Here is a 27,252-nt window from a genome sequence, read left to right as displayed (position 1 = left end):
CACATAATTTAATAGAAGCCTTTTTTTTTACAGTTGCTACTACTTCAGATCAGGACTTTTTCAGGGCTGTTTTTTTTTTTTAATGCCAGCCCTTTTGATAGAATAAAGATGAGGGCATTGGAAAGCCCTGTTAAGAAGCTAACCTTCAGAAAAAACTAGTACTACTTGGCAGATTGTGAAACGAAGCACTGCTTCATCTTTTTGGCTTGGCTTTCAGTGATGGGGTTTAGTTGGCATTACAACTTCTTCACTTGCAGTATTTCAATTCCTGGCCTTTTGGATAGTTGCCTTTGGGCCCGTTCTTTCATTTTATGTCTAGCTTTCTTTAATTTATTTCCCATATTCTTTCTTGAAGTTGTCCAACAGCTTTGGACATTAATGATATGCACAAATACTGGAATCTCAACTCAATCTGTGCTTACTAAATTTGCATGTATCATTTTAACCTCCAAAGCCTTTCTAAGGTTCAGTTTTCGGAGAGATTCCAATTGTTGGCTGTTGCTTCTCGATTTTGGAATGTAAGTATCTGATGCTTGCCCAGGGGATTCCCTTGCCTAAAAGCAGTCCCTCCAAGTGTCCCTATTTTCCAGGGATGTCCCTGATTTAGAGAAACTGTCCCGGTTTTGATTTGATTGGAATGTCCCGCTTTTCCTTAGGATGTCCCTATTTTCATCAGAGAAATCTTGGAGGGTATGTAAAAGCTTCAACCTCTTACTTGGCAGCTGTGCTGCAAGAGCATCAGAGTGGTTGCACATGTACTTCAGTGGCATCTCTTTATTAGTTTATCTGAAAGCTTAAGGCACCCATTTTCTGTTGACATTGAAATTGTTGATCCAATTTACCAAATGGAATTGGTCAAACTGCAGAATTGTGGCTCTCTGAAAGACGCATTCAGATCAAGCAGCCTCACTAATTTCTATGCATCTCTCCCCTCTTAGACATATTTTAATCTCAGGAACCATTCACTCAGAATTGCAACCATCTTTGGCAGCACCTATGTCTGTGAACAGACTTTTCCCCAAATGAAACATCTGAAATCTCCAACCAGATTCAGACTAACTGATGAACACTTGCATCACTTGATACGACTAGCAGCGACAAATATGGAACTGGATTTTGACCGTCTCATTAGCCAAAAGCAGGCCCATACTTCCCATTGAAATACTTATAAGTTTATGTTGATTAAAATCGTTCTTCATTTTAAATAGTGTATTTTTCCTGTTTTTTGTGCACCACAAATAAAATACGTGCAGTGTGCATAGGAATTCGTTCATATTTTTTTCAAACTATAGTCTGGCTCCCAACAGTGTCTGAGGGACAGTGAACTGGCTCCCTGTTTAAAAAGTTTGAGGACCCCTGTCTTAAGCCAACCAAGACAAATCTCTCAGCAAGATTGTTCCTTTTTTACACCCAGACTTGATCACATACAAAGCATTCCCAGCAATATTTCTGCAGGTCAGATGACTGCATCATCAGTCAACTGGCAGTTTATCTGCTACTTACATGGCTGCCTCAGAAGTATTTGCATTTGTTATCACAGGGTGCAAATATTCACAGGTTCTATTCCGCTAAGCCCTATTCTGAGAAGATCCCTTGAAATTAATGAACCTAGAATAGTCATGTCCAGTACTGTCAATGGGCCTACAATGAGTAGGACTAGCATTGAAATACCACCCTTATTAGTCTGCTGCTTATCCATACCTGTACTAATGGGAATGATCTGAGGCACTTAGTCTTAGTGGATTTACCAGTGGAAATGTAAATAATAATGCTTCTCAATATATTATAAGAGTGCTATGTTTGGAACAATGACCATTTCCACCCATCAAAGAGCAGTGATTGTGTATTAGGAATGGTTCCTTGAAAAGCAATTGTAAGTTAAATTCAGAGGATCGTATTTGAAAACTTCAGTCACCTTGTAATTAAAAATGCCCTAGGCAATAAATTTTGTTCTCTGCTCATGAGACTGGTATAATTATTAAAAACCCAATGGTTCATGTGTTGCTAGTTTTAATTTGGTGATAAAGCAGGGAGCTGTGAAGATGAATGATTACTGTGAGGACTTCTTTTGTTTCCACACACACACAATAATTCTTTTTTTATTCTTTTGTGATTGTAACAAACTTCTTTGTTTACAAAGAAATATTATGCTTAAAGCTGTTAGAACATGAAATTGGAAATGTAGCATAATGCTGCTACAAATTTGCAATTCTGCAGGTAAAATGTGTGTATATTGCATGGTTTGTGTCATAACTATGAGATGTAGCTGTGCTAAGTTGTGCAAGTATTAAAGAGTTGACGTCACAACTTGAGCTTCACAACATGAGCTTTAACTAATGTTTTCTCACAAAATTTCTTCTTATGTCAGATTCTATCTTCATTTTTCACATTTTGTGGTTGTGCTTTTTGGGGGGCATGGTGAACATGTTTTGTTGTGCCTTGTTAAGGGATCTGAGTGTGAAATGCAGGCTCTGGAGGCATGGTAGATGTTAGATGTCACTACTGTGGTGACAGCCAGGTCTCGTCCACGCCTTGGTTTGCCTTGCCGCTTTCCCCTGGGAGAACCCATCGTTAACTGCTGAATTTGACCAAACAACAATAGGGTTTTCCGTGGATTGTTGTTTGTTCCGATTCAGTGTAAAGAGTGGGTTTTGTATGGAGTAAGCTCCAGGGGAAGTGCAGAACCTCTCAGACCCATCTACATAAAGCATGAGGCAAGTGGGAAACAGCTCAGCCTCCTGCATTCTAGGCATTGGGCGAGCAGAAGTACAGACTAGCTCTCAGCTCACCATGCAGAAGCAACTGAAGTAAGTTTCCTTGTGGTCACTTGCAGTGCTGGAAGTCTAACTGTGATTTACCACTTATTAAGGTGTCTTTAGGATTGTGTATAAAATGTGAACGTGATCAAAATTGTAATGATTAATAATAAAATTATTCGTGCAGAATAAGCCAAGAGATCAGCTGTCTTAAACCAAAAATAGCCAATGGTGTTATGAGTCTTCTGACATTGCCCCTTCAGTTACAGTTTTCTTATACTAGTGCTTATGGGCATGTTCCTTTTCACTGTTTTGCCACACAGTTGTGACTTGGGTGGTGACTCATCAATGCTCAGCCCACTCTGAAATACTAAACAGACTGTGCCATTAATGCTTGCAGCAGTTCTCTGAGTACTCTGAGTCAGAGATTGAAGGGAACAATACTTTTTGTTTGCTATAGGGCAGGGTTAGCCAGTGGGGTGCCCTTCACATGCCATGGGACTACAGCAACCATGATCTATGTCCATTGGTCATGTTGGCTGGTGCAGGTGGGAGTTGGAATCTGATGACATTTGAAGAAACCGTGTTGCCTACCACTGCTGTACAGGAACATAGTTGATCCCATGCATCAACTGTGATGAATACCAGAACTGTGTGGGTAGGTCCAATCATGTGGCCTTTTGCACCAGATCACCATTCCCCTTCTGGTAGGGTGGTTATGGTTTGCTGGGAAAACCAGGGCAATGTTTTTCATCCATTTAGCATTCACACACACATACCACCGCCATATAAGATCACAATACAGGGAGCAGCTACACACACCTATGATGCTTCTGATCATCTAGATTCTTTAAAATTCATTGCAGATCCCTCCATATCCATTTTTATGCAAATTACATCATTTCAAAGGAACAGAGAGGGAAATGAAAACAGAATGGGGCAGTTTGAAATATGAGAGGACGATGGCACAGATTTTAATTAGGGGGTGGAATGGTTATCAGAACCTCATCTCAAATCATACATTCTGGGCTACAGCTGGAGAACATTTGTAAGAAAAAATGGCAAACTACTTGTACACTAAGGCTGCTATATTGAATATATGTTCTTGGGATAAAATCTTTTTGAGTAAACATGACAGATATGCACCACAGAGATTAAGAATTATTCATAAAGAAAAAGTTGTGTGAATTATTTAATTTTATTTAAGGATGAGATGACTTATCTACTAAGAATTACTTGAGACATTTCTCATAATACTGGTGTTGAATTGTAACACTTTGCCATGAGGTCAGCATAAGTTGTGGCTTTGTGGCTGTTGCAACCCAAGATGTGGCTCTGCTTTTCCGAGAAACTTGGGTTACAAGCCTCTGATTTATTATTTAACTGTACGCTGTGTTCAGTTCAGCAGGGAAGCTTTTCCTCCCTGCAGTTCTATTGAGACCTGTATGTGTCAAGTTGCTGTTTCATGGTGACATGGACAGCTTTCCAGATTCCTTGCTGCTTCTGTGCACCTTCCACAGAGTTTATTTTCATAATTGCTTCACTGCTCACTGAAAACTAGCTTCTACTAGGTTTATTTGCACTTTAATGCAAGGCATGCCCATGGAAGCATAATGCCATAGACTGACGCTCCACTGATTATCATTTTATCAATGGCAAAATTACAGAGAGCATGACTGATATCAAATGAATTCTATTTCCAGTACAATACGTGTTTCATTAGCTGCCAGTTTTGTTGGTAAGCCAAAATCATAAAGTTTCTCACAGTGTTTTGCATAAGTCTTTGTACTCCACATTCCTTTTAAACTGTAAAATCAGTCAAAACATTTTAGGGCTTTCAAAACAACAGTACCCAGAGTCTAAAAGGATGTCCTTCTTAATAATCTACACCCTGTCACTTGTTTGTGTCACTGAAATGCAATTTTACGTTGAGTTTTCAAGCAAATGGATTAAAAGTAGAGGATTGTGCCTGGGAAAGTGACAGAGATGTCATTTTTAACTTTTCAAGGAGATATTAAATCCTTCAATTTACATCTCTCTGATGGGGCCACCTTCCTTTCTCCCTGTTGATATATTTAACTCCATCAAACTTTTAGCCTTTTCCATGTACACTAGGAGACATCTCTCCTTTTGATGTGATGTGAAGTGGCTCAATATTTGGGGTGAATTACTATGGGCCATTAATGCTATGTTTGCGCTTGTCCTGTCATTTGGTGGGGCCAGTATCCTGAGCCGTAGCTAGGCAATCTTGTGCCCCTGGCAGAACCCTCCAGATTGCGCCTCTCCTCCAACCCTTTCCCCTTCCACCCATTCAATTCACCCCCCTATTTAAAACAATTCCTTATGAGGCAATAATTGATATTTATAATTATGGACATATTTTTAGCCAATTTTGCACACACCCCCGGCGGGGGCCCACTTCACCACCCTCTAGCTACAGCCCTGCCAGTATCTTTTCCTCTGAATTCACGATGCCTTCCCCTTGCATTTGGTGGAAAGAGTGAGTTTGACCATACCTCCTCACAACCATTTGAGATTAGTGCATGGGGCTGAGCAAATGGGAAGGAATAATATGGCATTGCATATGTCACCAGAAGTGTATTTTTCCAGGTTTCCTGTAGAAAGTCCCAGGGTTGGCCTCTTGACCCCCTCTAACCCCTAATCATTATCCCCAAAATGTTCCTAAACCATCCCCTAATATATTTTAGGTGCTAGGAAAATATATTCTGGTTGTCCTAGGCTTTTGGACCTTAATTTTCTGCTTATTTTCTACAGGGGTGGGGTTGAGTTGGAGCTGCCCTTTTCTAGTGTTATAAGCCAGACTCCTCTAAATTTCTGGATCCAGTAAGTGCTAGAATTTAATCCCTGGACGCAGCAAGTGTTAACAGCTAACCAAGCCAGGCTAGCTTCCTATGTTCAGGTAACTGTGTGGGTGATGAGCCATTAAGGAAGTAAAAGAGAGGGGTTTCTGGTCCAGATGGCAAATGAGTGGGACCCTCTTCCAACTCTTAGATAGTGAGAAGGAAAAAAAGCCAGCGCTTAAGGGCAGAGTTTGGTGTTATGTAACCTAGAAGTAAATCTGCCGGCTGGAAAGCCAGAGAGACAGAACACAATGCTTGAATCTAAGGCTGTGGCTATGAGAGAAACAAGACCCTTTTGGGGTGTAGATGCTGTGAACCCCTCCCTCTTAGGCTAAGGTTGTGTATATGTGCAAATAACCATCTATCATAAAGGTGCACAGTCTGTGCTGTGCCTCATTCCAAAAAGGGAAACCCAGGACCCTGGGTTACTGCCTGGAACCCCTGGAATCTCACACTGCTCAGAGACTGGGGTGGTGGACAACAATTGCTGGTGTGTTTTAGGTTGCTTTAGTCTTGTCTTTACACTTGTTTTTGTTGTAATGTCCTTTATAAGTTGCTTTCAGTTCTTCCCACCCCCTGAGAAAAGCAACTAATCAGTATAAATGTTAATAAAAATAATACTGTTTGAATATGAGCATTTTTAATTAATCTTAATTGAATATATTTAGTGATTAAAACAAACACATTCATACGCTTTCTGTATGTCACATAAGGGAATAATTTTGGAAGAGACAATAGAGATTTTAATGGGGATGCATTCATGGAGTATGGAGAAACTAATATTAATAGGTGATAAAAATTCACCATTTGATGCATTAGAGATAAAATTGGGATGGGGGCGAACAGTAGTGTATTTTACATGCATTAGTTGCAGTTCTTTGAAATACTTGTACTGCAACTATTGCAGCATCACCAGTGCAGGACAAAGGCCCCCTTTTCAAGAGCTGTTTTATTTCTAAGATCCGTACTTAAGTCCATAGTTCCATTTGTTTTGTAGTATAGAATCAGAGAATCAAAGAAATGTAGAGTTGTAAGCTACCCCAAGAGAGATCTAGTCCAACCTCTTGCAATGCAAGAATCTTGACAACTGACTTGAAACCATACTGGATCTGGCATTGCTTTGTAAATGTGCTAGCAATTTTATTGCTAGGAGGTGACAGTAGCCTCTGAAGGCCATTTCAGACCTTAGACAGCAACTTTCCCAGGTTTGAATGTACTCAAGAGGAACCCACAGCCAACCTGAGCTCTTGGGATGAGTGCACCTGTATGACACGCATATTTCCTCACATCTGTTTGTCACTTTCACTTGCTATGAAAGTGCTTCTCTAGCACTGTTGCAAATGGTTATAGCTCCCCCCCCCCCCCTTTCAGGTGCATCTTCTATGCCAGGGGTTGGCAAAGTTTTTGTGGCTTGGGCCAGTTCACGGTCCCGCAGATGCCATGGTGGGCCAGTGTGTGTGTGTGTGCACATGTGCAAACACTATTTCTGACACTCCTTCCAGCGTGGAGGAGGCGTGCACAGGTTCCCATTGGCTGCCGGAGCTTCCTGCAGCCAATGGGAAACTGGCCAGCATTGCTCCGTGCTGGTTTAGGGGTCCCTGAGTGGGCGCCGGGGGTCCATGGGCCAGTTAAATGACCCCCGTGGGCCGCCTTAGGTTGCTGACCCGGGTTTTATGCTTTCCTCAAGATGGAGATTCGCAATAAAAGCAGAACTCTTCATTCTCGTGTGTATTGATACTGTTACAAAAGTGAGACCCAATCCTTCTTTTGCCTCTCCTCTTGGCTGCAACTATGGGCAGTCAGGATATGCAGCCCACATAGTCATTCTTTTGTTACATCCTACCTGAAGCACATTTCCGTTCTCTGGCACCAGAAGGTTTTATGATCACAGTTAGAATGTTTCCTATTAGATCTGACTTAATCAGACTGCACTTCCCAAGCCTCCGTCGCATATTGAGAAATCCCGCCTATGGTTACAATTATTGAGCGGCTGTGTCTGGAACACCCCCTTCTGTTTTAGTCATTATCAACACAGCACTACAGTGGGGGAAAGAAGCCCAGGAAAATAAACAGAATTTGAAAAAAGGAAACAAAATATTATGGCATCACCCACCACGTTAATTGCTGGGCTCAGATGGGGATGATTGATACTTCATCCTTTGCTTTCCTGAAATGAAAACTGGATGTATCATAATACTGAACATATCAACCCCCCAGAGAAAGTCTCTAATATGGACAAAACATAATTACTGATTCTTGGTTCCTACAATCTCTCACCACCTCCCCTCTTTTTCTCTGCCAGTCATTTCTCTCCCCATGCTCTTTGCTAAAGACAAAAAGGTATAGCATGGTTCAAAGCTTAATTTAAAAAGCGCCTTCTGAACGTATGGTTTCCAAAAACAGTCCGGAGGCACAAACCTTGCACCCCTTATTGGAACTCATTGCCTGCTCATTCTCGGTGTTTAAATAATGAATTTGCTCTTAGGTTTTGGAGTAGATCTTAAGAAATATCACTTTAAATGCCATGCCAAATTGGATTACACCTACAAATACAGCAAAAATGGCTTGGTTGAAGTAATTTGTTGTAAGTGAGCAGCTACTGCAATTTTCACACTCCTCCCGAAAGAGAGGGGGGGGGGAGAGTGTGTGTTGGGGATTTCCTTTGCTTCTAGTTGATGCTAACTTTTACATCAGACTGGAGACCCAGATTTTGGATTGTTCAAAGCTAGTCTTTTAAGTGACTGTTTAAGCCTCAGTATTTTGATCATTCAGCTAGTTTTTGTCCATAGGTATCAAAGGCTGAGGAAGGTTGAAGTAAAGATGCCAAATTTTATTTTCTGACTTTTGACAACAAAAATAATTTTATTCACCACTACCCAAGCTCACGAGTGGATTGCAAAAAGTGGAGCATGTTCAATGGTTTAGTTATTTATTTAATATATTAACCAAATTTATATTCTGGCATTCGTTACATAGGGTGGATTCTAACATAATAAATAAAAGCATCATACAGGTAAATCAAACAATACAGTACAAATAAGCTAAAATCCAACCTAAAACAACCTAAAGCAGCAGCACATCAGCAGACTAAGACTGTAGGCACCACTTAAAACCTAAATAATTTAAATGCCTTCGAAGACCCAATAGAAGAGGTGCATTTTTAACCAGGTGTTAAAAGCCTTAGGTGTTAGAGCCTTAATAATGTGGTAACCACCTGCACCTCCAGGAGGAGTGAGTTCTGCATCCAGGGCACCACTACCAAGAAGTCCCTGTTCCATGTCATTGCATAACGCACCAAGTAAAAGGACCCCTGGACGGTTAAATCCAGTCAAAGACAACTATGGGGCTCATCTTGCTTTCAAGCCGAGGGAGCTGGCATTTGTCCATGGACAGCTTTCCGGGTCATGTGGCCAGCGTTACTAAACTGTTTCTGGCACAACGGAACATTGTGACAGAAACTGTCATGGTATCTATTTATCTACTTGCACTGGTGTGCTTTATCTACTTGCACTGGTGTGCTTTTAAACTACTAGGTTGACAGGAGCTGGGACAGAGCAATGGGAGCTCACCCCATCGCAGGGATCCTTCTGATCGGCAATTGAAAGAGGGTCAGTGGTTTAGACCACAGCGCCACCCTTTGCACCAAGTAAGGACAGGACAATGAGCAGGCCAGACTGTGTAGGGAAACATGCTCCAACAGGTACCTGGATTACTGTCATCCAGGGCTTTATAAGTTAAAACTAATGCCTTGAATTGTGCCAGGTCAGTGCAGGCCCTGCAGAATGGGTGCTACATAACTTCCCACTCTAGTGGCAGCCTTCTGCACTAGCTGCTGTTTCTGGACGGTCTTCAAAGGAAGCCCCATGCAGAGTGCATTACAGTTATCAGCTGGTTCAGTCCAGCTGCGTGGAGGGGTACAGTATGCCTTGCCATGTACTGGGTGAAGCAACCTGCTTCAGGCAGCACTGCGAGGAAAGAAAAGCTAAGGTCAGGAATTGATGGATGGATGATGCACCAAGGCTTTGCTCTGGAGGGATGGGGGCTTTTGAATGTTGCTTCAAGCAGCAAAATATCTTGGCTTGGAAGAAGAAGGAAATATAAACAGTCCCTCACTGGATTGGAGTATTGGGAGTTTTCTGGACTGTGCTCTATATTAGCAATTTTTTTTTTTTAATCTCACTAATCCTGAGACTTTCATGAATGGGATGCTCTGGATACTATCTCCCTTTTGTTGTCCTATTTGCATGCACACACAGCACATATATGCACAAGTAAAATTAAAAATATTGAAACAGATGGTGGAGGGAACATTGGAGAGGGGAGGAAAACCAGTTTCTCTCTCCCTCTGTCCAACAGTTGGGGCTGGCGAAGTTGGCAACATCATGTATCTCTGAGGTATCGGATCCAGGCAGCTGAATGGAATGTCCTCCTTCATTGTGATTGCACAGCTATTTATTTGGGGAATTTTGAAACTGGCTTGTTATCACAATCATTTTCACCCATTTTTTATAATCCTTCCTGTCACATGGTGTGATGCCCCTGAAACTTCTGGTTGAATCCAGTAACAACAGAAAAGAGGGTAGAAACGCCATCTTCAAAATTTCAACTTTTGGTGTTCAGTGACAGGTGAAATGGCATCCTTGCACACTTTCAGAGAAATGCAGAGAATGAGAGCTCTTAGATTTAACAGGATCACCTTCTGGTAGCGAGAATGCACCAACTTTCAAAGACGTCTCTCCTAGGTACAGCATGTCAAAGAGCAGAGTTTAGCTAAGGGAGGCCAGAGGAGCAAAGGAGTCCTTTAAGAGATATTTGAAAGGGTTTTTCCCATCAGTGTCAGACCTCCTGATTGTGACATGAAGCCACATGGTTGCCAAGAAGAGAGATCTGTTTCCCTGTTCTCCAAATAGCAATGGCTCTAATAGACCTTTTCAGGACATGACCTCTGAGCAGCTAGAAAGTGAGTGGGAAGGGGGGAGTTTGGAGCAAGGCGAATGGAAGAAACCCTCTTCCCATCCAGAGCTCTCCCTACCCTGTATCAGACAGACAGGCCTTTCCCTAGTTGTTGGCAATACATCTCAATGCATCACATTTCTAACATGCAGCATGTTTTTGCCGCTGTTCACCACATCATTCCACCAACAAGCTTGTGAGAGATAGCCACAATTATCCCTGATTTATAACTGAATAAGCAAAAGAACCTCTTCCTGCCATATCACCAGAACTTATGTGGGGTGGGAAAGCCTAAGGAGCAAGTAGATTGCTGGGATAGTTCAGTTTGTAGAGCATGAGACTCTTAATCTCAGGGTCATGGGTTTGAGCCCACATTGGGCAAAGAGTCCGGCATTGAGGAGGTTGGACTAGATGAGGCTTGTGGTCCCTTCCAACTCCACAGGTCTATGATTCTATGAGTTTATGATTCTAGATGACTTGGCTGAGACAAAAGGAATCAGGCCACCTCTGATAGTTTTATATAGGCCAGCATTTGTCATGTGTTTAGCTCTGTTTCACTAGGTGAGCTATGGCTGGCTCTTGTAGGTCTTGCTGATCTCCCTGAAACGTTGTCTCCTTATCAGAGCCAGGTGTGGAGTTTACTCTTGACATTTGCAAGGTCACAGTGACAGGACCTATTGTTGGTTTGAATTCTTTCTGACACTAATGGTATCACTTGGTGAAGTCCATGACCCTAAGATTAAGAGTCTCATGCTCTACTGACTGAGCTATTCCAGCAGTTAAGGACTGGTCAATTTGGGACATAGAATCATAGAATGGTAGAGTTGGAGGGGATCACAAGGGTCATCTAGTCTAATCCTTGCAATGCAGGAATCTTTTGCCCAGTGTGGGGCTCAGACTCATCCAATGAATACTTATGCCTGTGTTTGATCTGAATCTAGGGTTTCCTGTTCTGCTCTCCCTAGATGCACGACTTCATACATATCTTTACTTTTTACTGAAATTCAAATACCAGGTTGTTAGGTTTAAGTATTCATTGTAAGATTGGCACCTATCTTGAACAGGAAACTTGAATTTACAGATCTGATTTTGGAAACCTGATCTTGTGAATTTAGCATGGTGCACTGTGTTATCAAGTACTATGTCAGCGCTCTCACCCACTTAAGTTCTCAAATGCAACATACAGATCAGCACCAGTGCTTGGTGTAATAATTCTTCCTATAGAATAATAATAATAATAATAATAATAATAATAATAATAATATTTTTATTATTTTATTATTTGTACCCAACCCATCGGGGTACTGGGAAATTTTAAATGTCTGATGTGTTACAATTTTTCATATATGCTGTAAGCTGCCCAAAGTGGCTGGGGAAACACAGCCAGATGGGCAGGGTATAAATGATGATGATGATGATAATAATAATAATAATAATAATAATAATAATAATAATAATAATAATGTTGTTATCTGACTGGGTTGCTCCAGCCACTCTGGGCAGCTTCCAACATACACAACATATATAAAAAACATAATAAAACGTCAAACATTAAAAACTTCTGTAAACAGGGCTGCCTTCAGAGGTCTTCTAAAAGTTGCAAATCTTTTTATTTCCTTGACATCTGATGGGAGGGTGTTCCACAGGACGGGTGCCACTACTAAGAAGGCCCTCTGCCTGGTTCCCTGTAGCTTCACTTCTTGCAGTGAGGGAACCGCCGGAAGACCCTTGGCGCTGGACCTCAGAGTCCGGGCAGAACGATGGGGGTGGAGACACTTCAGATATATAGGGCCAAGGCCATTTAGGACTTTAAAGGTCAGCACCAACATTTTGAATTGTGCACGGAAACGTACTGGGAGCAAATGTAGGTATTTCAGAACAGGTTTTATGATCCCAGCAGCTGCTCCTAGTCACCAGTCTAACTGGGTTTGGCTATACAGGGGGAAAAAACGTTTTGCAGCGTCATTTCAAAAACAACACAGATGTCTCCAAATGGGACTTGATTGTTGGGGAGATTCCCTTGATAGGTCTGGTAAACTGCAGCTGTGTGTGCTTTACAAAGCATTTGGCCTGTAATCACGTAAAGAGACTGAAGTGCTCCTTGCCGAAGGTAATTACGGGTTCTCAATGAAAATAGCAGCATTAAAGCCTGTTGGATAGTACTTGTCACGCTAGAGAGAATAGGAAAGCATATGCAGGTCATGAGGTCTTTGCAGAAAGGCCCCGTCCTGAGATAATGATACAGTTCTTGCTAGGAGATGAAGGCACTGGGAAGCAACCTGATTTGGGAGGAGCTGTTACCTTGTGGCAAACAGCTGGGCTATCTATTCAGGAAGAATTGCAAAATGAAGAGTGAAGTGCTAAAGACTGGATAAATAGTGCAGAATGCCCTGGGATATTTTTTAAAGGATTAATTGATTTACATAGATCTTTGGGGGAAGAGCCAAATGTGCTATTGAGTAGTTTTCAAAAAGCTGCTATTATGGAGCAAAGTAGGTCCTTTGTAAACTTTGATGTTTGCTCAAAAGCAAACTGAGTTTACACTGCAGATTAATTGGAAGTAGCCTGTGGGAGATGGTGGCTTAAGCAGTATGTACATGTAAAACCTGCAGGAATACTGCTGATTCAGAGCTGATCTAATTGTAACCTTATCTGAACAGCAACTCTCGGTGGCTGGCTATCTTCCCAATTGTACATGGAATTTCCTTGTCAAAATGCTATAGCCCTGTAAGCATGCATGACTGGTGTAGATATTCTCCTGCGATCTAGAGAATTCACATGGCAAGATTCCCTAGATCATGAATGTACAGGTATCCCACTGCTCTCCCTGGGAGGGGTTGAGTGTGAGTCTTCCCCAGTTCTGCTCACAAGTGTTACAAGAGGAGTGCTTATCCATGTGAGCACCCTTGCTTAAATGCTTGTTACACAACTACCCTTGACAGTATAATCATACATGAAGAAGTGTTTACACACAGATTCTCATTCCTTAAATGAGAAGATCCTGACATGATACAATTGATGTTGGGGACTACTCAATTGATTGAAGAGTTTGTGTGGTGATGGGGAATAAAGATTTTGGAAATCATCTCAAAACTTTCTGTGGGTCACTTTCTACATTAAAACATGCCAACTTGGAGAGAAGATGAAGCCTGAATATATTGCACAAAGCCACCTGGTGTGTTGTTATGTGGAAAATGCTCAGCCAGCACCAAATTCCATCTCCAACAATGTGGTCAACTGTACATCCTGCAGGTTACTGGTCTCTTCAGTCACAGTCAGCTGCTGTGATTCTCCAACAGTTTGACTTCATCCCCAGAGGCACACTCCATTGTCTCTCGAGACAGATGCCAACAACAACAACAACAACAAGCAACAACCAACAACAACAACACAGGTGACACACTATATATGACAAACTTTATTGGGCTTGCCACCTTTCCCTTTGCAGCTTTAATAGCTGTAGCTTTCTGAATCACCATATTGGGAAAGACATATTTTCCAGAGCATTGTTTGGGACAACAGAACTTAAAGCCATCTCTGTTTTTTTGGCAGGGCCTATGATTCCATTAAAGGTGTCCTCAGCCCCCAGTCATTGTTAGAATAACTAGGGATTCATCTACAAATCGGGGCATAATCCGCTTCCATTTTTTCTTTGTTCCTACTGAAGAACTTGGCATTGTTAAAAGGACAAACACACAACGCAAGCTTTTGAAATTAGAGTTGCCCTATCTAAAGGTTGCCTTTAAAGGACATCCTATTTACTCCTTGTATGTGTTCCTGCTCACAACTTCTACATGTAGAAAGGAATTTAATCTCTTGTGGGATCTGAGGCTCATGTTTGTGCACAGATACTTATTTCTTTTGTGCAACAAGATAACTCAACATTATTGGTAACTAGATAATTTTAGAGAGATAATGGTGGGAGAGGGAATCAAGCTCATAAAATTCAAAGGAAATGTGAAATTGACTAATAGTAGTCCTTGGAGACATGACTATTTTCTGCAGAATGAAGGCAGGTGGCTAGGAGGAATCAGAACCTGTGTAGGCAACTATTTTACCAGAATGCCCTATTTCTACTTTGGTATTTTTCTATGGAATTTGACTAGGAAGACTGATGGAGGGGGGCATTCATCTCTGAAGAAACACATGGAATATCTTATTTCTATGAATAATATGACAGCAGGTTTGCAGGCAAGATGAATAGTTCAGCATGTTATGTCACTTTTCAACATTTTCACGGGTTTCTTTCTGTGCAGTGAGTATCTGTGCATGGAACACAGATGTTTGCTTCACAGGCTGGAGACGGAAAAGTACTTTCTGTGTAATATGTCAGCCTGCACTAGAACAAAAATAAAAACCAATAACAGTGTGCTGCTACTGTCAGTTTTTTTCAGTCTTTTGTAATACGTGTTCTTGGAGGATACAAGAAAAGATATCTAAAAATATCATTTGCCCATAAAGGACCTTGTGCTACATATTGGATCTAAAAAATAATGACAATGAAAAAGTTTAGGAGTTCATCTTTAAATTGGGGGTATTTAACCTGCTGAAAATTGTTCCAAAGAAGACCTACAAGGCAAGTGCAAAATTAGAAGCACACCAAGGCTAGGTTAAGAGAGCTTATTCTTTCATAGTGTCAATATCACTGCAGCCTAGCTGCAGTGGGTGTGTCACACCTAGGGTGTGTCACAGCAATAGATACTTGAGTCAATTTCATTGTATCTGATAACTTGCAAGTCATTTATCTGAACTTATGGAGGGGGGGGGACAATGGTATTGTTCTTTGTATATCTGGATTTTTTTCATTTAAAAGTGTGTAGAACACTGTACATGCAATGTCATATTCAATCTCTTACCTGGAACAGAACCTCCATGCTTTGTCTGTCAGATACCATTAACTGGGGAGCAGCTTCAACCCAGTAGGTATGTTGGGCATTGTGCAGCCTTCCTCTTTCATAGTGGGCAGAAAGTCACTTTACGCCCGGTATGCAATGTTTATCTAACAGTGTCTCCCAGGCTGCTTCTCCTCCCACTGGATCTGCTTTGGCATAAACTGGGAGGAAGATTCATGAACGGAATTATAGAGTTGGAAGGCAGCCCGAGTCATCTAGTCCAACCCCCTACAATGCAGGAAACTCAACTAAAGCTTCCATGACAGAGGGCCATCCAATCCCTGCTTAAAAACCTCCAGTGAAGGAGAGTCCATCACCTTCAAAGGGAGTCTGTTCCACTCTTGAATAGCTCTTACTGTCAGAAACTTATTTCTGCTGTTTAGGCACGATCTCCTTTCCTTGTAACTCCACTCAATTGCTTCTTTTCCAGGCTAAACATACCCAAATCTCTCAGCCATTCCTCATAAGGCTTGATTTCCAAATTCTTGATCATCTAGGTTGCCCTCCTCTGTACATATTCCAGCTTGCCAATATCCTTCTTAAATTGTGGTGCCTAGAACTGGACACAATATTCCAGTTGTGGTCTAACCAAGGCAGAATAGAGCAGTACTATTACCCTTCTTGATCCGGACACTATACTTCTGTTGTTGCAGCCCATAATAGCATGAGCTTCTTTTCACTGCTGCATTACACTGTTGACTTGTTTTAAGCTTGTGGTCTACTACCGCTAGATCCTGTGTAGTACTGGCAATCCAGTTGTCCCCCATCCTATGTCTGTGCAGCTAGTTCTTCCTGCCCAGGTGCAGAACATTACATTTCCTCCCATTGGAATTAATTTTGTTAGCTTGGACCCAGTTCTCCGATCAGTAAAGATCTTCTTGAATCCCACTACACTACACTGAAATGTTTAAATGTTTCTTTGGTAGTCCTTGAATTTTCACACCACCCTTGGCATCCTCTCCTGCCACACTGGTGTGGCATGACACACCCTTTGAGAACCATTGGCCTAGTCTGACATTCTGTTTCCCACAGTGGCCAAGCAGATATCTTGGGGAGGCCCACAAGCAGCAACGTTTTGGGGAATAATAGGTTCATGGTCTGTTAATTTTCCAAAATGCTTGCCCTTCTAAATGTACATTGCATGATGTAGGTTTTTCTTAAAATATCTGAAACACCCAAACAGCTTGTGATCAGTGTCTCATATTTTAAGCACAGTTGTTTTCAGACACATTTTTGCAGCTGAAGTAATCTTGAGAAATTCCAGGAATCTGTGCAACCGTTTTCTGTCTGCACTATCTTTTGAAATCACAGTATCAGACAGCTGCTGTCATAGACACAAACATTTGCATCAAATCTTACTTGACAAGTTTTGGTGTATGCTCACCAAACATGGGAAAACAGTGTTTTAAAACCAGCCAAATATAGGGATGGTTTTTCAGGCTTTGGGTGATGGGACTGTGGCAGCAACAATGAAATTTTAGCTAGATTGGTCATTTAGTGCTTCATGCAAAAAAGAAGAAGAAAAAAAGAGTAACTCAATTTATCAGCTTTAATCATTACTGTATTTTTTTTTAAAACCACAACAGTGTGGTTAATACAGAAGTCACAACAGCTTTTAAGCAAAATGGCCAACAATTTCTACCTATAACTATTTTTATGTAATTCATGTAACTTGTTCATTGACTACAGCTACTTACAAAAAAATAATAATCTACCCTTTAAAAACTGTTTCAGTATTCAGCCTGCAGGCAAATCGTAACTTCCATTTTGTTTGGACTTTTGTGGAATTTCATACTGCTTTTTTAAAAATTATTTTTATTAAGATTTTCTGGGGTTACAAAAGTATGTACATCATCTCTGTTTTCAGATCATGAAATCCTTTCTACAGATCAGTCATATTCAGTGGGAGACTTTGATTTTGTATGCAGTACAGCAGCAACGACGTGTGCACCAGACTCTGTGTGCTCAGCACCCGTGCGCTGCGCCATCATAACTTTGAGCTGTGACATGACGTCATGATGCTGTAGTGTGGGGCGTGCGCTCGCTCTGTCGCCATGGCACTGACTGGGCCAGGATTTAGAGCCATCTGTCTCATTACTTAAAATCTAGGCTCAGGTTTTACCACCATGCTGGCAAAATTCGAAATAGAAAGATGGTGTTAGACAGGTAGGTGCAGCTTGGCTACTTTGTCCATGTGGAAATTTGGCCCTTGTGTGGAAAGCAGCTGCAGTTTAACTGTGCAATGTGAGACTGTGTGGAAGTGAAACTCACGTGCTGGTGGTGTGCAGGCCAATAAAATATGTCTGAGCATGTATGTTTGATACAAGATCTGCAAAGTTTTGATGTGACAGCAATTGCACAAGGAATTGTATGGGTACAGTTTCATCACAGTGTAAGATTACAAGCAATTAGCACAGGTTTGTTGAGGGTTAATTGAAATAACTATTTATTTAATTTTTTGGTAATGTCATCTACAAAGCAGCTGACAGCCTCACAAAAAAGGGAAAAAAGAATTCCACCTGAAACCAACAAAACACAGTAGTACAACTACATAATTTAACCACCTCTTTCATAGGAGGTTTGTAAGCAGAGCTTGGGTGCTCATCTGTCATGGATGCTTTAGTTGTGATTGCAAGGGCTTGGACTAGATGACCCTCAGGATCCCTTCCAACTCTTCAATTCTATCATTCTAAATAATAAAGTAGCATAAAAAGTACAAAAACATACTATAAAACATAACATGCTTAATAAGAATTATGTTAAGGCATGAAACCAACAATTAAAACTACTGAAATAAAAGAGGCTAATCTGAGAAGGCTCAGGAGAAAGTAAGTTTTCCGCAGATGCTGTTTCTAAGGAAAGTGAAGTCCAGAGACCTGGTGCCACAATGCTCAAAGCACATGCCCGAGTCATAGCGTGTGCACACAACAGGACAGTGTGGCACCATCAATGGGGCACTGCAGGGCAGCGATTCATCGCCAGTGGGAAATTGCACTGAGAGCCATATAATGTTTTTTAAATAGCCTTTAATAACGTTTTTACAGATCAGTGTAGATCCAGGCTTGGTAGCAAATTGGCCGCCAGTGCTATGCTTTCAGCAGAGGTGTCACATGTTGTCAATAGGTTGCCCCAGAGAGCAACCCTGCTGTGGTGTTTTGCACTAGCTGCTGCTTCCAGACCAAATTCCAGGGCAGCCCGATGTAAAACACATTATGGTAATCAGGTCTAGTGGTTACCAACATGTGTGGACTGCTATACAAGTGAACAGTTTTTGAGTTATATTTGGGAGCTGGAATAAGGGTTAAGAGTACTAACTAGGAAGTACTTCGTTCAAACCTCATCCTACCTGTTTGCTTCTTGTTTTAAACACAGCTTCCTAGGTAACCTTCATCAAACTGTCCTTCGCATGACCGTAGTGCTACTCTTCTGCAATTCTGGCATAATAATCACAATTCTCCAAGTGTGATTTACAGTTGAAGCAACTAATACAAAGCTTTATGAGCTTCCAGGAAATAAAAAAAACCCCAGACTCCAGTACAAATGTAGCAGCTGTTATTAACAATGCCACATTTCAGGATCACTTTGGCTTCATACAGATCTGCAACCAGAGACACCACTGTTTGGGGGGCAGCTTCCCTAATTGCTCTTATGCTGATGCAGCTCAGCACAGGCTAAAGGTTGTAAACTGGCATAAATCCTGGTGGTTGAACCTCTTGACTCAGTTGTGGATTTGAAGCCCTCACCACAGGCTGTGATTAAAGCAAAGTGACAGAGGAGTATCAGTTGGGCACTTGTTTACAGATCAGGTTGTGAGTTAATGCTCAGCAAGCGCCGTCCTTTGAATTATTGATAAAGTGTTTTGTTCAATGTGAGAATGCAAAGGCAGTTTTGAGTTGCAAGGCTAAGCCAGGGTCCCTGTGCTATTCCCTAGCTGCCAGGGTGAAGATGCTGCCCGTGGCCTGAATAATAAATATCCTGAGTGGGGGGTGGGGGTGGGGAGGTGTGCATTTTATGGCTGCACTTCTTAGTGAATCGCACTGTGTAGTGCTAATGGCTATTCCATAACAAGCTGTTCCTTCACACCTTATTTGAGAACATTTTCTATTGTCTGAGTCCTGTGAACTTTCCAAACTCTCTTGGAGAGCAAGACATGCAGTCAGCAATAACTACACCTAACAGCAGCACTTGGTTGTAACTACGTTACAGATGCAATGAAAAGTGTAACTGAATTTTCAAGTCCAGCATATAGCTTTCATTTTATAGGCAAGAGGGCAGGGGGCTTCTATTTTTCCATCAAGTGTTCCTTTCCAGGAAAATGTTTTTATTATTTCCCCACACTGCAGTGGGAAATTTGAAATGCAATGTATTTTCAAAGCCAGAATTGGCTGGCCAGGGAATCGGAACCTACTTCCCATTTGGAAAACTGTCATGCCCAATCGCCACACTGTTGTTGTTGTTTTGTTACGTTGGGGATGCATGGGCATAGCAGTTTGGCTCGGAGTTTTGAACACCTGGTTCTAAAATGTATTAAATTTAATTTTTTATATCAGTGGCAATATTTTTAATATTGGCTTGTGCAATTTGACTCCTCAAACAGTCTACCAGGGGTTCAGGAAGCCCTCTAAGTTATTGCAGTGTGTCTGGGCTGGGTTTGTATATATGTTATCAATTTCCTGGTAGGCTGCAATAATTAGATGCTGGGCTGCTTTCAACCTGGCAGGTTATAGGTGTGGAGAACCTTTGGTCCTTCAGAGGGGCTGAACAGCCTCTCTGTATCAGGTGCTTAAAGGAGTGGGTAACATTAAGAAAAACTAGATTATTGGACTTGGAAGGATTTGGCAGAAGATATGGGTGTAACTATTTTATTTTTATTTTTATGTTGCAACTATTCATCCTAAAATCAAAATCAAAACTCAACAGCAGCCATTCAGGCTTGAACCACAGCCATAACTAGTTTGTTTTGTTTTCCCAAGTAAGTTTTTGGAATGGAACACAAATATGCAAACCTCTTGCCCATTCCAATATTTTATTTCTTTATTAAATTTATATCCTGCTCTTCCTTCCAAAGTTGCCCCCTTTAGAAGGCTTTGCAATATGTGGCATTCTAAAAATAAGTATAAAGAAGTATTCTGTTGTATGACATACACCACCTACTATAAAGAAATGTAGAGCTGATTCAAACATCACTGTGGTCCCTGTGAAATAAACTCAGATGTACACAGGCACAAATTGATGTGGGTGCACTGTTTGTATGAAGGCGAGAGTGCCTCTATATACACCTAGCCCAAGACATTTTATTGTCTGAGCTGAAAGACGATATGGAACCCTCTCGTCCAAATTCTACACCTGACCAGACCTGCAGTTGAATTTTCTTTCAACACGGGGAAGACGCCATCTTCCACACCTGAAGGTAGCAGTCTTGTTTAGATGGCAAAGAGCAGGCTAGCTTATGGGATTTGTGGGAAATTGCGTGCAGGGAGGGTTCTGCTGTCCTCTGACAGCTGCCTCACTAGCCTTGCCTGTAAATGAGGCTGCCATGATCTGAGATGGCAACTTTGCTCAGTTTGTGTGAGCTGAGTTCACGTGGGACACTAATGAGTAAGTTCCAAAAGGTCTGACTTTCTGTAGCCTAGAAACACAAGGCTTTGTTGGCAGACAGATGAATGTGGCAAGTGTTCCCTTCCATTAATGTCTGAAAACCACTGGCCTATAATATTGGTTGGAGGAGACTCTTGAGAGTGCAAGAAGATCAAACCTATCCATTCTGAAGGAAATCAGCCCTGAGTGTTCACTGAAAGGACAGATCCTGAAGCTGAGGCTCCAATACTTTGGCTACCTCATGAGAAGAGAAGACTCCCTGGAAAAGACCCTGATGCTGGGAAAGATGGAGGGCACAAGGAGAAGGGGACAATGGAGGACGAGATGGTGGGACAGTGTTCTCAAAGCTACCAACATGAGTTTGACCAAACTGCGGGAGGCAGTGGAAGACAGGAGTGCCTGGCGTGCTCTGGTCCATGGGGTCACGAAGAGTCGGACACAACTAAACGACTAAACAACAGCAACAACATACTATTGGTTATTTACTTCAGCTCAGACAGCATAAAATACCAGTGAATGCAAAGCTCTCCATGAAAGTTATTTTTGTTTTATTTGCAAAAAGGAAACCAGGGTGGTTTGGGGAGGCCAGGTTGAATGCAGAAATGTGAGGAAATATTTTTTCTCTCTCTTTCTGAAACATTTTGTGACCACTCAGTTCACTGGTGGGTGTGTATGTTGTGGTGTTCTATGCTTTTACTGTAGCATAAGAAGGGATGAGAAGAACATTGAATAACAATTCTTCTTGATAGCTACGTGGAGGACAAGTGGCAGGGAAGAGAGAGGGTGGAAAGTTGTGATCTGAAGCACTTTTTTAATGGTAATTTTGACACTTTGTCAAGCAGAATGAAAATGGGTTCACACCTGTTAATGATCATTGTGTTTAGCTGAGCGATGGTGATTTGTACACTCGGCATGTTGTAAAGATACAATCTCTAGGTAGAGAAGGTAGGGAAAAAAAGCTGTATCTGAATTATTGTTCTGCACCCCCAATCCTGTTTTTAATCCTATCCAGTTTATTAGAGAAGCACTTCACAGCTTTGGAAGCAGGTGCATCTGGTGTTGGGGAGAAAAGACTTTGTGAAAAGAGCTCAGCTGCTGGAAGCCCAATTGGTTTCAGCTTCATTCTCCGTTCCCTTTTTCTCCTCTCCGCAGGTCAAGGCCTACCAGCATAATTAAAAATTGAATTATTTATGAAAAGCCATTAATGCAGGTGGCTTGCAGATTAGTCAAAGATGGCAGTGATTTCTTACAAAGCCAAGTCCTTGTCTTCTTTTGCTTGGCTTAAATGATGTCTCAACTGTGACTGCTGGGATGCCAGCCTGATGTATTTTGAACCGGGAGGAAGCAAATGTTCTGCGAGGCTGTTGAGTCACTGTTAGAGCTGAGTCGAGTTTTCATATGTTTCATAAACTACATAGATGCAAACATAGTTTCAGCTTGATTCACTACACTATACGCATGTTTTCATTTTCTATTATTTTCTGTGCATACCTGTGTCTAGATTACAGCTCAGTCTTGAGCTCCTTTACTAAAACAGTAAGTCTCATTCTGTTCAGTGGAGCTTGCTCACTAGTTTATGAATTTAGGATTTCAACCTTGATCAGCCAAAAATTTAGCTGAATGGTAAAGGCCAACTTAAATAGGAGAATACAAATGTTAAGTATGTATGGTGATTTAGGACACAGCCACTTTTGGGGAGGCTAGTTTGATTCTTCATGTTTTCCTGTAGTATGGAATGAGAAGGAAAATACTGAGAATGGGCATTCCTTCTAATATTAAATTGAGTTGCAGGTTTTGTATATAAAGCCATAGTTTATCTTGTAAAGGTAAAGGGACCCCTCACCATTAGGTCCAGTCGTGACCGACTCTGGGGTTGATGCGCTTTACATCTCGCTTTACCCATCTTGCGTACAGCTTCCGGGTCATGTGGCCAGCATGACTAAGCTGCTTCTGATGAACCAGAGCAGCGCACGGAAGCACTGTTTACCTTCCCACCAGAGCGGTACCTATTTAACTACTTGCACTTTGACCTGCTTTCGAACTGCTAGGTTGGCAGGAGCAGGGACCGAGCAATGGGAGCTTACCCCATTGGGGGGATTTGAACTGCCGACTTTCTGATCTGCAAGTCCTAGGCTCTATGGTTTAACCCACAGCGCAACCCGTGTCCCAGTTTATCTTACTTCCATTCATAAAAGGCACTTATATTGAGATTCTGGCTATATAAAATGTAGATATAATAGAACTATAATAGAACTGTAATATATAATAGAACTGTAGAACTATATTGAAGCAATGCTTCCCGGTAGTAACAGGATTTTGTATATGGAACTGATATGCTCACTGGTAAAATGTGTGATGCAGATTTCCTCTGTGGCTTAGAAAAACATGAGCAAAATTCACCCAAGCTGTAACTATCTTCTGAAATGGCTTTGAGAAACGTAATATTCTCACATACTGTGGGAACGCATCAAAACAGGCAACCTGTGAAGTATAGTGGCTTAAGGTGGGCCTATACAACTTCTGTCAGTCCACTAGCAGAACAATATAAGAAGGGTCCTGTTGGATCAGACCAATGGCCCATCTAGTCTGATGGTGTTTCCTGCTTGGCAGGGGGTTGGACTCGATGGCCCTTGTGGTCTCTTCCAACTCTATGATTCTATGATTCTAGTCCAGCATCCTGTTCCCATAACAGCCAACCAGATAGACAGACAGACAGACAGACAGACAGACAGACAGACAGACACACACACACACACACACACACACACACACTGCTTGATCACAGAAAAACAAATCCTCAGTGTGGTTTACAAAAGGATACCCATGGGAATCGAACAAGCAGAACCTGAGTGCAGCAGTGCTCTCATCATCTGTGATACTGAGCAAATGGTATTCAGAGGCATATTGCGTCCAATTGTAGCAGTAGAACTTATCCTTATCCTTATCTGAATTTGTCTAATTCTCTTTTAAAACCATCCATGTTGATGGCCATCATTACCTCTTCTGGGCATGCATTCCATAGTTAAACTAAGCATGGATTGTTAGTCCATTGTGACTCACTCACTTGATTGTATGTGTTCACTGCCTGTATAGGACTATAAAAACTGGGGGCAGGGAATGGCTGCAGTACATAACGCATGGGGTCAATTCTTTCTGGTGGGTAAAAAGTCCTGAAGGTCTTAACAAGTTATGTTCGTTTGTATTGGAAATGGAGGTTCAAGCCTTCGCTCTGCCATGAAACTATATGGATATAAGCAAACCTTTAACATAACATAACAACAAAACTATATGCCTGTCACTGTTCTCCTCATCCTAAAGCTTGCAGGGAAAGGTGAGTCTTCACCTGTTTCCTGACAGACATATTTTTTGCTTTCATTTGTTCAGCACACACTGACTATTTTTCATAAGTTCCTCTAAGACCTTAAGGGCACTTCTCAGCTTTTCCAGAGAATCTTGAGATTCTGCTAAATGTTGATTCCAATATAAGTAGCCAAAGTTCAGTGGTAGTTCTGCTTCTTTTTTGTCATAGCAATGACAGGTCCTAGGGCCTTGGTCTTCCGCAATTCCTCAAATACCATGGGTGCATTTCAGAGACAAAGACAGCCGTCTGAAGCAGTCCACAAATAATTTGTTTTGAAGGGGAAAGGCAAAATATCCTTTTCATTTTAGGAGCAAAGTTACCCAATACGGAGTCAGACCATGAGTCCATCTATGTCACTCTTGCCAAGACTAAAGGTGGGAAACCTTCAACTCAGTGGCATGGCCAAGATAAAAGTGTGTGTGGCCATCCCCAGATATACACAAACATATGCTCACATACAGCACCAATATACACAGCACATCATGATTTCCCTTTCCTCTGCTTCCTCCTCTTAAGTCTTTGGGCTATTTTCTTCTTTTTATGTGACAGATGTGATTCATCAGAAGCTCTTTTCTTTTGATTTTTGTAGCTAATTATTTGCAGATCTGAATGTGCATTCAGTCATCCAAGGAAAGCTGAACACCAAGTCCTGTTAAGAATTAGTGTTACCTTTCAGTAAAAGAAGGGATCAGAAATGTAGATTGGTAAAAGCACTATGAATCAGCCTGAGCTGAAGCTTAGTGTGCACAATTGAGATTGCTCAAGGCTGCTGCACTTATACACCTACATGCTTTGCTGGCTGCTTCACATGGTAATTACAGTTCTATTCATAGTTGATGAGTAATTGCCATGGTGAACTCAGAAAACCTTTTTATCGTGTTTTATAGCAACATAATTGGTTAACTCTTTTGTTTTTGAAATAATGTTGTACATTGGAAAGATGGCCTTAACACCACCTTGCTTGAATCCAAAGATAGCAAAACAGTTTTTTGTGTAGAAACACCTCCCTCCCCGTTTATCAATCTCTTGATTATCAAAATTCACTCAATAGCACCCTCATTCATGCTAATAAGAGCCTCTACTAAATAGCATTTGTGAATAAATTCTGTGTATATAACTGTCTATGTTTTGTGCTTTGGAAAATATTTCTGTTGGTGCTGGAGTGCAACTGTCAACGTTTGAGGCCTTTTGCTGTTGTTGCATTGCAGGCTTGTTCAGCAATAGCTGCTTGGGGATAGGTTCTGAAATGGTGGCGAGATGCGGAGGGAGATGATCACTTTTAGCATTTATGGTTGGGGGCTCGATTGGGTAACTTCTTTTGATTGGTCTGGCAAACAAGAGACAGGTTGTCTGGAGGTTCTAGAGCGAAGAAAATGCAGGTAACATCAGGTGGGAAAGTCCTCTGAAGATGCAGGAGGCTGAGGGGGAGGGGGATCACAGGGGCCTGAATATTTAGCTATTCCTCCCCGATGTGATAACTATTATTTGCTGATAAAGATCAGGAGAAGGAAGCAAGTGTTATGCTAAGAAGGTTGCACAAGTGGCTTTTAAAAATCAGCTAAACTGTTCAAGAAACCAGAAGTAAAGTTGGAAGAGCCTCGGTGGCAGTGGTAGGTTGTAGACAGAAGCTGGACTGGGTTGCGGGTGGCTTTGTCTGGGGTGGAGCTTTAAGGAATTTGACCTGAGATAAAAGTCTGTCAGGAACAGTGACACTTAAGTCCATAGAAGCCCTTGGAAAATTACTTGGCAGCACTTGCCTTGTTGTGATGTTGCTTTCCTGTCCGTGGTTCCCCCTTTCTCCTCAGCGCCTTGTTTCAGCGTCTTTTGCCTTCGCATATCTCCACAGCCACTTAATTGTATTGACTGCCATGTTGCATGTGATTTGGCTCGCAGCAGTCCATGAAATCTTTCAGGTTGTGATAGCCGACATGATTGAACAGCGTTGTGGGTGAGTGAAGGCAAAGGAGGAAAAAGGAAAGTGCCGTGAGAAAGACAGTGCAAATGCTGACAATTTCAACGAAACTGGAGGTGAGAACTGAACACATGTAGTCACAGTTCTACCCAAAGCTGCTACTTTCAGTATAATATGCATTACTTTGTGGCAAAAATGCTTTTGAACTTTGGGTTTATAGGAGTGTGGCAGAACATCCCAATATGAAACGTCCTCTCCTTTGGTATCTTCAAAAATGTTATCTTTTTATTACAGTGCTACCTCGGGTTAAGAACTTAATTCATTCTGGAGGTCTGTTCTTAACCTGAAACTGTTCTTAACCTGAAGCACCACTTTAGCTAATGGGGCCTCCCGCTGCTGCTGCGCCGCTGGAGCACGATTTCTGTTCTCATCCTGAAGCAAAGTTCTTAACCCAAGGTAATATTTCTGGGTTAGCAGAGTCTGTAACCTGAAGCGTATGTAACCTGAAGCTATTGTAACCACTGTATTCTACTTAAGGCATTGTCACAGTGAGCATAAGGCTTCTTTATGAGATGGATGGAACAAGAAGTAAAGGAGTGTAGCCAGCTGCAGCAAGCACTGGCTGGCTGGAGGTCTCTTCTGTTTAAACGAAATAAAACATTTGTTGTTAGCTTACAACAGTTTCTAACTCTGTCCCACAAGTCAAGGAGTAACACAGTCAGCATCAGAACACTTATTACTGTAGATACTTATCATCTTCTTATCTAATACCTTTTATGGAAAGCATCATTGCACATGTCTCACTGTGCCTACAGGATATTTGTATTCTTCATAATTTAGAAGGAAATAGTACCTTGTGCTGGGCACCTGTTTTGGCATTTATCTTTCAGGATCATTCAGCAGTCTGCTACTGAGTCCA

At 41.6% G+C, this 27,252-nt stretch overlaps 1 protein-coding gene across 6 annotated transcripts in view; it reads left to right on the top strand.

The window, feature by feature from the left end:
• CACNA2D1 (calcium voltage-gated channel auxiliary subunit alpha2delta 1) overlaps positions 1-27,252 on the top strand; it is a 399,180-nt gene that overhangs the window by 92,470 nt on the left and 279,458 nt on the right. The window lies entirely within an intron of this gene.

The sequence above is a fragment of the Podarcis gaigeae genome (genome assembly GCF_964106915.1).
Source record: "Podarcis gaigeae genome assembly, chromosome: 10".
In the NCBI taxonomy this organism is placed as follows: Eukaryota; Metazoa; Chordata; class Lepidosauria; order Squamata; family Lacertidae; genus Podarcis; species Podarcis gaigeae.
This window is presented reverse-complemented; position numbering and strand designations above follow the sequence as displayed.